The sequence below is a fragment of the Lathamus discolor genome, unplaced genomic scaffold, assembly GCF_037157495.1.
Source record: "Lathamus discolor isolate bLatDis1 unplaced genomic scaffold, bLatDis1.hap1 Scaffold_70, whole genome shotgun sequence".
Lineage (NCBI taxonomy): Eukaryota > Metazoa > Chordata > Aves > Psittaciformes > Psittacidae > Lathamus > Lathamus discolor.
In genome coordinates this window covers 1,412,158-1,424,162 of record NW_027069385.1, presented here as the reverse complement: position 1 = coordinate 1,424,162, position 12,005 = coordinate 1,412,158, and positions in this window count along the sequence as shown.

The following is a 12,005-nucleotide window of genomic DNA, read 5'->3' as shown; positions in this document are numbered from 1 at the left end:
GAAACAGTAAGTTGTAATCTGAAACCCTAAGTTCTCCTTTGAAATGGTAAGTTCTGCATTGAAACGCTAAGGACTGCATTGAAACAATAAGTTGTAATCTGAAACGCTAAGTTCTACATTGAAACGCTAAGTTCTACATCGAAACGCTAAGTTCTGCATTGAAACGTTAATGTCTGCATTGTAACAATAAGTTCTCCTTTGAAACGCTAAGTTATGCATTGAAACGCTGATGTCTGCATTGAAACAGTAAGTTGTAATCAGAAACGCTAAGTTCTGCACTGAAACGCTAAGCTCTGCATTAAAACAGTTAGTACTGAATTGAAACGCTATGTTCTGCATTGAAACGCTAAGTAGTGCATTGAAACTCTAAAGTTCTACATTGAAACACTAATTTCTGCATTGAAACGCCAAGTTCTGCATTGAAAGGTACATTCAGCATTGAAACGCTCTGTTCCACATTGAAACGCTAAGTTCTTCATTGAAAGGTACATTCTGCATTGAAACACTCTGTTCTGCATTGAAACGCTACGTTCTGCTTTGAATTGAAAAAGATCTGCATTGAAAGGCTAAGGCGTGCATTGAAACGCTAAGTTCTCCATTGAAACGCTATGTTTTGCATTGAAACTCTAAAGTTCTACATTTAAACGCTACGTTCTGCATTGAAACGCTAAGTTCTGCTTTGATACAGTAATTTCTGCATTGAAAAGCTAAGTTCTGCATTGAAACTCTAAAGTTCTACATTGAAAAGCTAAGCTCTGCATTGAAACGCTAAGTTCTGCATTGAAACGCTCTGTTCTGCAATGAAACGCTAAGTTCTGCATTGAAACAGTAATTTCAGCATTGAATCGCTAAGTTCTGCTTTGAAATGATGAGTTCTGAATGATACTGTTCTGCTTTGAAATGGTAAGTTCTTACATGAATCGCTTAGCTCTGCAATGAAACACTAAATTCTGCTTTGAAAAGGTACGTTCTGCATTGAAAGGTGAAGTTCTGCATTGAAACGCTAATGTCTGCATTGAAACAATAAGTTATAATTTAAAACGCTAAGTTCTGCAATGAAAGACTAAGATCTGCATTGAAAGACTAAGTTCTGCTTTGAAACGGTATGTTCTGCTTTGAAAAGATACATTTTGCATTGAAACTCTAAGGTCTCCAGTGAAACAATAAGTTCTGCACTGAAACGCTAAGATCTGCATTGAAACACTAAGTTCTGCTTTCAAACACTAAGGTCTGCATCGAAACAGCAAGTTGTCCTTTGAAACGCTAAGTTATGCATTGAAACGCTGATTTCTGCATTGAAACACTTTTTTTTTTTTAATCTGAAACACTAAAGTCTACATTGAAACGCAAAGTTCTGCATTGAAACGCTAACTTCTGCATTCCAATGGTAAGTTCTGAATTGAAACGCTTAGTTCAGCATGGAAAAGATTGGTTCTGCATTGAAACACTAAAGTTCTACATTGAAACGCTAACCTCTGCATTGAAACGCTAAGTTCTGCATTGAAACACTAAGTTCTGCTTTGACACGGTACATTTTGCATTGAAACGCTAAGTTCCACATTGAAATGCTAAGTTCCGCATTGAAACACTAAGTTCTGCACTGTAACGCTAAGTTGTGCATTGAAACGCTAATGTCTGCATTGAAACAAAAAGTTCTGCATTGAAAGGCTAAGTTCTGCATTGAAACGCTATCTCTGCATTGAAGCGCTATGTTCTGCATTGAAACGCTAAGTTCTGCATTGAAACGCTAAGTTTTGCATTGAAACGGTAAGTTATCACTTGTAACGCTAAGCTCTGCAATGAAACGCTAAGCTCTGCATTGAAACACTAAATTCGGCTTTGAAAAGGTACGTTCTGCGTTGAAAGGCGAAGGCATGCATTGAAACGCTAATGTCCGCTTTGAAACAATAAGTTCTAATTTGAAACGCTAAGTTTTTCAATGAAAAAATACGTTCTGCATTGAAAGACTCCTCTCTGCTTTGAAACGGTATGTTCTGCTTTGAAACAGTACATTCTGCATTGAGACGGTAAGTTCTCACTTGAAACGCTAAGCTCTGCATTGAAACACAGAATTCTGCTTTGAAAAGGTACGTTCTGCATTGAAAGGCGAAGTTCTGCATTGAAACGCTACGTTCTGCTTTGAAATGAATAAGATCTGCATTGAAAGGCTAAGTTCTCCATTGAAATGCTATGTTTTGCATTGAAACACTATGTTATGCATTCAAAGGCTAAGCTCTGCATTGAAACACTAAGTTCTGCTTTGATACAGTTATTTCTGAATTGAAAAGCTTAGTTCTGCATTGAAATTCTAAAGTTCTACATTGGAAAGCTAAGCTCTGCCTTGAAATGCTAAATTCTGCATTGAAACACTAAGTTCTGCTCTGAAACGGTACATTTTGCATTGAAACGCAAGGTCCTGCATTGAAACGCTAAGTTCTGCATTGAAATGCTCTGTTCTGCATTGAAACGCTAAGTTCTGCATTGAAACAGTAATTTCCGCACTGAAACACTAAGTTCTGCTTTGAAACGGTAACTTCTGCAATGAAACGCCAAATTCTGCTTTGAAATGGTAAATTCTCACTTGAAACGCTAAGCTCTGCAATGAAACGCTAAGCTGTGCATTGAAACGCTATGTTCTGCTTTGAAAAGGTACGTTCTGCATTGAAAGGCGAAGTTCTACATTGAAACGCTAATGTCTGCATTGAAACAACAAGTTCTAATTTGAAACGCTAAGTTCTGCAATGAAAGACTACGTTCTCCATTGAAAGGCTAAGTTCTGCATTGTAGCGCTAATTTCTGAATTGAAACGGTAAGTTATTACTTGAAACGCTAAGCTCTGCATTGAAAGACTAAGTTCTGCTTTGAAACAGTACATTCTGCATTGAAACGCTAAGTTCTGCATGGAAACTCAAAGACGTGCATTGAAACGCAAACGTTCTACATTGAAAACAATAAGTTCTGCACTGAAACGCTAAGATCTGCATTGAAACACTAAATTCTGCTTCGAAACGCTAAGGTCTGTATTGAAACAATAAGTTATGCGTTGAAACGCTAATTTTTGCTTTGAAACGCTGATTTCTGCATTGAAACACTTTTTTTTTTAATCTGAAACACTACATTCTACATTGAAACGCAAAGTTCTGCATTGAAACGCTAACTTCTGCATTCCAACGGTAAGTTCTGAATTGAAACCCTTAGTTCTGCATGGAAAAGATTAGTTCTGCATTGAAACTCTAAAGTTTTACATTGAAACGCTAAGCTCTGCATTGAAACGCTAAGTTCTGCATTGAAACTCTAAGTTCTGCTTTGAAACGGTACATTTTGCATTGAAACGCTAAGTTCCGCGTTGAAATGCTAACTTCCACATTGAAACACTAAGTTCTGCATTGAATCGCTACTTTCTGCATTGAAACGCTAAGTTCCGCATTGAAACAGTAATTTCTGCATTAAAGCGCTAAGTTCTGCTTTGAAACGGTAAATTCTCACTTGAAATGCTAAGTTCTGCTTTGAAATTGTAAGTTCTCACTTGAAAAACTAAGCTCTGCAATGAAACGCTAAGCTCTCCATTGAAACACTAAATTCTGCTTTGAAAAGGTACGTTATTCCACCGAGACTCTGGGCTCTCCACCGAGACGCTGGGCTCTCCACCGAAAAACAAAGTTCAGAAGTAAAAGATGGGCTCTCCACCGAGACGCTGGGCTCTCCACCGAGACTCTGGGCACTCCACCGAGACGCTGGGCTCTCCACCGATACGCTGGGCACTCCACCGAAAAACAAAGTTCACCAGTAAAAGACGGTCTCTCCACCAAAACGCTGGGCTCTCCACCGAGACGCTGGGCTCTCCACCGAAAAACAAAGTTCAGCAGTAAAAGACGGGCTCTCCACCGAGACGCTGGGCTCTCCACCGAGACGCTGGGCTCTCCACCGAGACGCTGGGCTCTCCACCGAAAAACAAAGTTCAGCAGTAAAAGACGGGCTCTCCACTGAGACACTGGGCTCTCCACCGAGACGCTGGGCTCTCCACCGAAAAACAAAGTTCAGCAGTAAAAGACGGGCTCTCCACCGAGACGATGGGCTCTAAACCGAAAAACAAAGTTCAGCAGTAAAAGACGGGCTCTCCACCGAGACGCATTGCTAGGCCACTTTCCATCATCTTTGGTAAGTCGTGGGAAATGGGCGAGGTGCCTGAGGATTGGCGGATGGCAAAGGTCACACCAATCTATAAGAAGGGCAAGAAGGAGGACCCGGGTAATTATAGACCGGTCAGCCTTACCTCCATCCCTGGAAAGATGATGGAACAACTTATTCTTGACTCCATCACTAGGCATATCAAGGATGAGGGGGTCATTAAGAACAGCCAACATGGTTTTATGAGGGGGAAGTCATGTATGACCAACCTTATAGCCTTCTATGAGGAAGTGACTAGGTGGAGGGATGATGGTAGAGCGGTAGATGTGGTTTTTCTTGATTTCAGTAAGGCATTTGATACTGTCTCCCACAGCATCCTCATAGATAAGCTAAGGAAGTGTGGGCTTGATGATCAAGTAGTGAGGTGGATCGAGAACTGGTTGAGAGGAAGAAGGCAGAGAGTTGTGGTCAATGGCGCAAAATCTAGCTGGAGGTCTGTGACTAGTGGAGTTCCTCAGGGGTCGGTACTGGGACCGGTGCTGTTTAATATTTTTATCAATGACCTGGACGAGGGAACTGAGTGCACCCTCAGCAAGTTTGCTGATGACACAAAACTGGGAGGAGTGGCTGACACACCAGAGGACTGTGCTGCCATTCAGCGAGACCTGGACAGGCTGGAGAGTTGGGCGGGGAGAAACTTGATGAAATTTAACAAGGGCAAGTGTAGAGTCTTGCATCTGGGGAAGAACAACCCCATGTATCAGTACAGGTTGGGGGTTGACCTGCTGGAAAGTAGCGAAGGGGAAAGGGACCTGGGGGTCCTGGTGGATAGGAGGATGACCATGAGCCAGCAATGTGCTCTTGTGGCCAAGAAGGCAAATGGCATCTTAGGGTGCATTAGAAAGGGAGTGGTTAGTAGGTCAAGAGAGGTTCTCCTCCCCCTCTACTCAGCCTTGGTGAGGCCGCATCTGGAATATTGCGTCCAGTTCTGGGCCCCTCTGTTCAAGAAGGACAGGGAATTGCTGGAAGGAGTCCAGCGCAGAGCCACAAAGATGATTAAGGGAGTGGAACATCTCCCTTATGAGGAGAGGCTGAGGGAGCTGGGTCTCTTTAGCTTGCAAAAGAGGAGACTGAGGGGTGACCTCATCAATGTTTACAAATATGTGAAGGGTAGGTGTCAGGATGATGGAGCTAGGCTTTTTTCAGTGATATCCAGTGATAGGACAAGGGGCAATGGGTGTAAACTGGAACATAGGAAGTTCCACGTTAACATGAGGAAGAACTTCTTTACTGTAAGAGTGACAGAGCACTGGAACAGGTTGCCCAGGGGGGTTGTGGAGTCTCCTACACTGGAGATATTCAAGGCCCGCCTGGACAAGTTCCTGTGTGATGTACTGTAGGTTACCCTGCTCTTGTGGGGGGGTTGGACTAGATGATCTTTTGAGGTCCCTTCCAACCCTTGGGATTCTGTGATTCTGTGATTCTGTGACGCTGGGCTCTCCACCGAGACGCTGGGCTCTCCACCGAAAAACAAAGTTCAACAGTAAAAGACGGGCTCTCCACCGAGACGCTGGGCTCTCGACCGAAGAACAAATTTCAGCAGTAAAAGACGGGCTCTCCACTGAGACGCTGGGCTCTCCACCGAGACGCTGGGCTCTCCACCGAAAAACAAAGTTCAGCAGTAAAAGACGGGCTCTCCAAGGAGACGCTGGGCTCTCCACCGAGACGCTGGGCTCTCCACCGAAAAACAAAGTTCAGCAGTAAAAGACGGGCTCTCCAATGAGACACTGGGCTCTCCACCGAGACGCTGGGATCTCCACCGAAAAACAAAGTTCAGCAGTAAAAGACGGGCTCTCCATTGAGACGCTGGTCTCTCCACCGAAAAAACAAAGTTCAGCAGTAAAAGACGGGCTCTCCACTGAGACACTGGGCTCTCCACCGAGACGCTGGGCTCACCACCGAAAAACAAAGCTCAGCAGTATAAGACGGGCTCTCCACCGAGACGCTGGGCTCTCCACAGAGACTCTGGACTCTCCACCGAGACGCTGGGCTCTCCACCGAGACGCTGGGCTCTCCACCGAAAAACAAAGTTCAGCAGTAAAAGACGGGCTCTCCACCGAGACGATGGGCTCTAAACCGAAAAACAAAGTTCAGCAGTAAAAGACGGGCTCTCCACCGAGACCCTGGGCTCTCCACTGAAAAACAAAGTTCAGCAGTAAATGACGGGCTCTCCACCGAGACGCTGGGCTCTCCACCGAGAGGCTGGGCTCTCCACCGAAAAACAAAGTTCAGCAGTAAAAGACTAGCTCTCCACCAAGACGCTGGGCTCTCCACCGAAAAACAAAGTTCAGCAGTAAAAGACGGGCTCTCCACCGAGACGCTGGGCTTTCCACTGAGACGCTGAGCTCTCCACCGAAGAACAAAGTTCAGCAGTAAAAGACAGGCTCTCCATTGAGACGCTGGTCTCTCCACCGAAAAAACAAAGTTCAGCAGTAAAAGACGGGCTCTCCACTGAGACACTGGGCTCTCCACCGAGACGCTGGGCTCACCACCGAAAAACAAAGCTCAGCAGTATAAGATGGGCTCTCCACCGAGACGCTGGGCTCTCCACCGAGACGCTGGGCTCTCCACCGAAAAACAAAGTTCAGCAGTCAAAGACGGGCTCTCCACCGAGACGATGGGCTCTAAACCGAAAAACAAAGTTCAGCAGTAAAAGACGGGCTCTCCACCGAGACCCTGGGCTCTCCACTGAAAAACAAAGTTCAGCAGTAAATGACGGGCTCTCCACCGAGACGCTGGGCTCTCCACCAAGACGCTGGGCTCTCCACCGAAAAACAAAGTTCAGCAGTAAAAGACGGTCTCTCCACCGAGAGGCTGGGCTCTCCACCGAGACGCTGGGCTCTCCACCGAAAAACAAAGTTCAGCAGTAAAAGACGGGCTCGCCACCGAGACGCTGGGCTCTCCACCGAGACGCTGGGCTCTCCACCGAAAAACAAAGTTCAGCAGTAAAAGACGGGCTCTCCACCGAGACGCTGGGCTCTCCACCGAGACGCTGGGCTCTCCACCGAAAAACAAAGTTCAGCAGTAAAAGACGGGCTCTCCACCGAGACGCTGGGCTCTCCACCGAGACGCTGGGCTCTCCACCGAAAAACAAAGTTCAGCAGTAAAAGACGGGCTCTCCACCGAGACGCTGGGCTCTCCACCGAAAAACAAAGTTCAGCAGTAAAAGACGGGCCCTCCACCGAGACCCTGGGCTCTCCACTGAAAAACAAAGTTCAGCAGTAAATGACGGGCTCTCCACCGAGACGCTGGGCTCTCCACCAAGACGCTGGGCTCTCCACCGAAAAACAAAGTTTAGCAGTAAAAGACGGGCTCTCCATCGAGACGCTGGGCTCTCCACCGAGACGCTGGGCTCTCCACTGAAAAACAAAGTTCAGCAGTAAAAGACGGGCTCTCAGCCGAGACGCTGGGCTCTCCACCGAGACGCTGAGCTCTCCACCGAAAAACAAAGTTCAGCAGTAAAAGACGGGCTCTCCACCGAGACGCTGGGCTTTCCACTGAGACGCTGGGCTCTCGACAGAAGAACAAAGTTCAGCTGTAAAAGACGGGTTCTTCATTTAGACGCTGGTCTCTCCACCGAGACGCTGGGCTCTCCACCGAAAAACAAAGTTCACCAGTAAAAGACGGGCTCTCCACCGAGACGCTGGGCTCTCCACCGAAAAACAAAGTTCAGCAGTAAAAGACGGGCTCTCCATCGAGACGCTGGGCTCTCCACCGAGACGCTGGGCTCTCCACCGAAAAACAAAGTTCAGCAGTAAAAGACGGGCTCTCCATTGAGACGCTGGTCTCTCCACAGAAAAAACAAAGTTCAGCAGTAAAAGACGGGCTCTCCACTGAGACACTGGGCTCTCTACCAAGACGCTGGGCTCTCCACCGAAAAACAAAGTTCAGCAGTAAAAGACGGGCTCTCCACCGAGACGCTGGGCTCTAAACCGAGACGCTGGGCTCTCCACCGAAAAACAAAGTTCAGCAGTAAAAGACGGGCTCTCCACCGAGACGCTGGGCTCTCCACCGAGACGCTGAGCTCTCCACCGAAAAACAAAGTTCAGCAGTAAAAGACGGGCTCTCCACCGAGACGCTGGGCTCTCCACCGAGACGCTGGGCTCTCCACCAAGACGCTGGGCTCTCCACCGAAAAACAAAGTTCAGCAGTAAAAGACGGGCTCTCCACCGAGACGCTGGGCTCTCCACCGAAAAACAAAGTTCAGCAGTAAAAGACGGGCTCTCCACCGAGACGCTGGGCTCTCCACCGAGACGCTGGGCTCACCACTGAAATACAAAGCTCAGCAGTAAAAGACGGGCTCTCCACCGAGACGCTGGGCTCTCCACCGAGACGCTGGGCTCTCCACCGAAAAACAAAGTTCAGCAGTAAAAGACGGGCTCTCCACCGAGACGCTGGGCTCTCCACCGAAAAACAAAGTTCAGCAGTAAAATACGGGCTCTCCACCGAGACGCTGGGCTCTCCACTGAGACGCTGGGCTCTCCACCGAAAAACAAATTTCAGAAGTAAAAGATGGGCTCTCCACCGAGAGGCTGGGCTCTCCACCGAGACTCTGGGCTCTCCACCGAGACGCTGGTCTCTCCACCTATACGCTGGGCTCTCCACCGAAAAACAAAGTTCACCAGTAAAAGACGGTCTCTATACCAAAACGCTGGGCTCCCCACCAAGACGCTGGGCTCTCCACCGAAAAACAAAGTTCAGCAGTAAAAGACGGGCTCTCCACCGGGACTCTGGGCTCTCCACCGGGACGCTGGGCTCTCCACCCGGACGCTGGGCTCTCCACCGAAAAACAAAGTTCAGCAGTAAAAGACGGGCTCTCCACCGAGACTCTGGGCTCTCCACCGGGACGCTGGGCTCTCCACCGAAAAACAGAGTTCAGCACTAAAAGAGGGGCTGTCCACCGAGACGCTGGGCTTTCCACCGAGCCGCTGGGCTCTCGACAGAAGAACAAAGTTCAGCAGTAAAAGACGGGCTCTCCATTGAGACACTGGGCTCTCCACCGAAAAACAAAGTTCAGCAGTAAAAGACGGGCTCTCCACCGAGACGCTGGGCTCTCCACCGAAAAACAAAGTTCAGCAGTAAAAGACGGGCCCTCCACCGAGACCCTGGGCTCTCCACTGAAAAACAAAGTTCAGCAGTAAATGACGGGCTCTCCAACGAGACGCTGGGCTCTCCACCAAGACGCTGGGCTCTCCACCGAAAAACAAAGTTTAGCAGTAAAAGACGGGCTCTCCATCGAGACGCTGGGCTCTCCACCGAGACGCTGGGCTCTCCACCGAAAAACAAAGTTCAGCAGTAAAAGACGGGCTCTCCATCGAGACGCTGGGCTCTCCACCGAGACGCTGGGCTCTCCACCGAAAAAAAAAGTTCAGCAGTAAAAGACGGGCTCTCCATTGAGACGCTGGTCTCTCCACAGAAAAAACAAAGTTCAGCAGTAAAAGACGGGCTCTCCACTGAGACACTGGGCTCTCTACCAAGACGCTGGGCTCTCCACCGAAAAACAAAGTTCAGCAGTAAAAGACGGGCTCTCCACCGAGACGCTGGGCTCTCCACCGAGACGCTGGGCTCTCCACCGAAAAACAAAGTTCAGCAGTAAAAGACGGGCTCTCCACCGAGACGCTGGGCTCTCCACCGAGACGCTGAGCTCTCCACCGAAAAACAAAGTTCAGCAGTAAAAGACGGGCTCTCCACCGAGACGCTGGGCTCTCCACCGAGACGCTGGGCTCTCCACCAAGACGCTGGGCTCTCCACCGAAAAACAAAGTTCAGCAGTAAAAGACGGGCTCTCCACCGAGACGCTGGGCTCTCCACCGAAAAACAAAGTTCAGCAGTAAAAGACGGGCTCTCCACCGAGACGCTGGGCTCTCCACCGAGACGCTGGGCTCACCACTGAAATACAAAGCTCAGCAGTAAAAGACGGGCTCTCCACCGAGACGCTGGGCTCTCCACCGAGACGCTGGGCTCTCCACCGAAAAACAAAGTTCAGCAGTAAAAGACGGGCTCTCCACCGAGACGCTGGGCTCTCCACCGAAAAACAAAGTTCAGCAGTAAAAGACGGGCCCTCCACCGAGACCCTGGGCTCTCCACTGAAAAACAAAGTTCAGCAGTAAAATACGGGCTCTCCACCGAGACGCTGGGCTCTCCACTGAGACGCTGGGCTCTCCACAGAAAAACAAATTTCAGAAGTAAAAGATGGGCTCTCCACCGAGAGGCTGGGCTCTCCACCGAGACTCTGGGCTCTCCACCGAGACGCTGGTCTCTCCACCTATACGCTGGGCTCTCCACCGAAAAACAAAGTTCACCAGTAAAAGACGGTCTCTATACCAAAACGCTGGGCTCCCCACCAAGACGCTGGGCTCTCCACCGAAAAACAAAGTTCAGCAGTAAAAGACGGGCTCTCCACCGAGACTCTGGGCTCTCCACCGGGACGTTGGGCTCTCCACCGAAAAACAGAGTTCAGCACTAAAAGAGGGGCTGTCCACCGAGACGCTGGGCTTTCCACCGAGCCGCTGGGCTCTCGACAGAAGAACAAAGTTCAGCAGTAAAAGACGGGCTCTCCACCAAGACACTGGGCTCTCCACCGAAAAACAAAGTTCAGCAGTAAAAGACGGGCTCTCCACCGAGACGCTGGGCTCTCCACTGAAAAACAAAGTTCAGCAGTAAAAGACGGGCTCTCCACTGAAACGCTGGGCTCTCCACCGAGACGCTGGACTCTCCACCGAGACTCTGGGCTCTCCACCGAGACGCTGGGCTCTCCACAGAAACACAAAGTTCAGCAGTAAAAGACAAGCTCTTCACCGAGAAGCTGGGCTCTCCACCGAAAAACAAAGTTCAGAAGTAAAAGATGGGCTCTCCACCGAGAGGCTGGGCTCTCCACCGAAACTCTGGGCTCTCCACCGAGACGCTGGGCTCTCCACCTATACGCTGGGCTCTCCACCGAAAAACAAAGTTCACCAGTAAAAGACGGTCTCTATACCAAAACGCTGGGCTCCCCACCGAGACGCTGGGCTCTCCACCGAAAAACAAAGTTCAGCAGCAAAAGACGGGCTCTACACCGAGACGCTGGGCTCTCCACCGAAAAACAAAGTTCAGCAGTAAAAGACGGGCTCTCCACCGAGACCCTGGGCTCTCCACGGAAAAACAAAGTTCAGCAGTAAAAGACGGGCTCTCCACCGAGACGCTGGGCTCTCCACCGAGACGCTGGGCTCTCCACCAAGACGCTGGGCTCTCCACCGAAAAACAAAGTTCAGCAGTAAAAGACGGGCTCTCCACCGAGACGCTGGGCTCTCCACCGAGACGCTGGGCTCACCACTGAAATACAAAGCTCAGCAGTAAAAGACGGGCTCTCCACCGAGACGCTGGGCTCTCCACCGAGACACTGGGCTCTCCACCGAAAAACAAAGTTCAGCAGTAAAAGACGGGCTCTCCACCGAGACGCTGGGCTCTCCACCGAAAAACAAAGTTCAGCAGTAAAAGACGGGCTCTCCACCGAGACGCTGGGATCTCCACCGAAAAACAAAGTTCAGCAGTAAAAGACGGGCTCTCCACCGAGACGCTGGGCTCTCCACCGAGACGCTGGGCTCTCCACCAAGACGCTGGGCTCTCCACCGAAAAACAAAGTTCAGCAGTAAAAGACGGGCTCTCCACCGAGACGCTGGGCTCTCCACCGAAAAACAAAGTTCAGCAGTAAAAGACGGGCTCTCCACCGAGACGCTGGGCTCTCCACCGAGACGCTGGGCTCACCACTGAAATACAAAGCTCAGCAGTAAAAGGCGGGCTCTCCACCGAGACGCTGGGCTCTCCACCGAGACGCTGGGC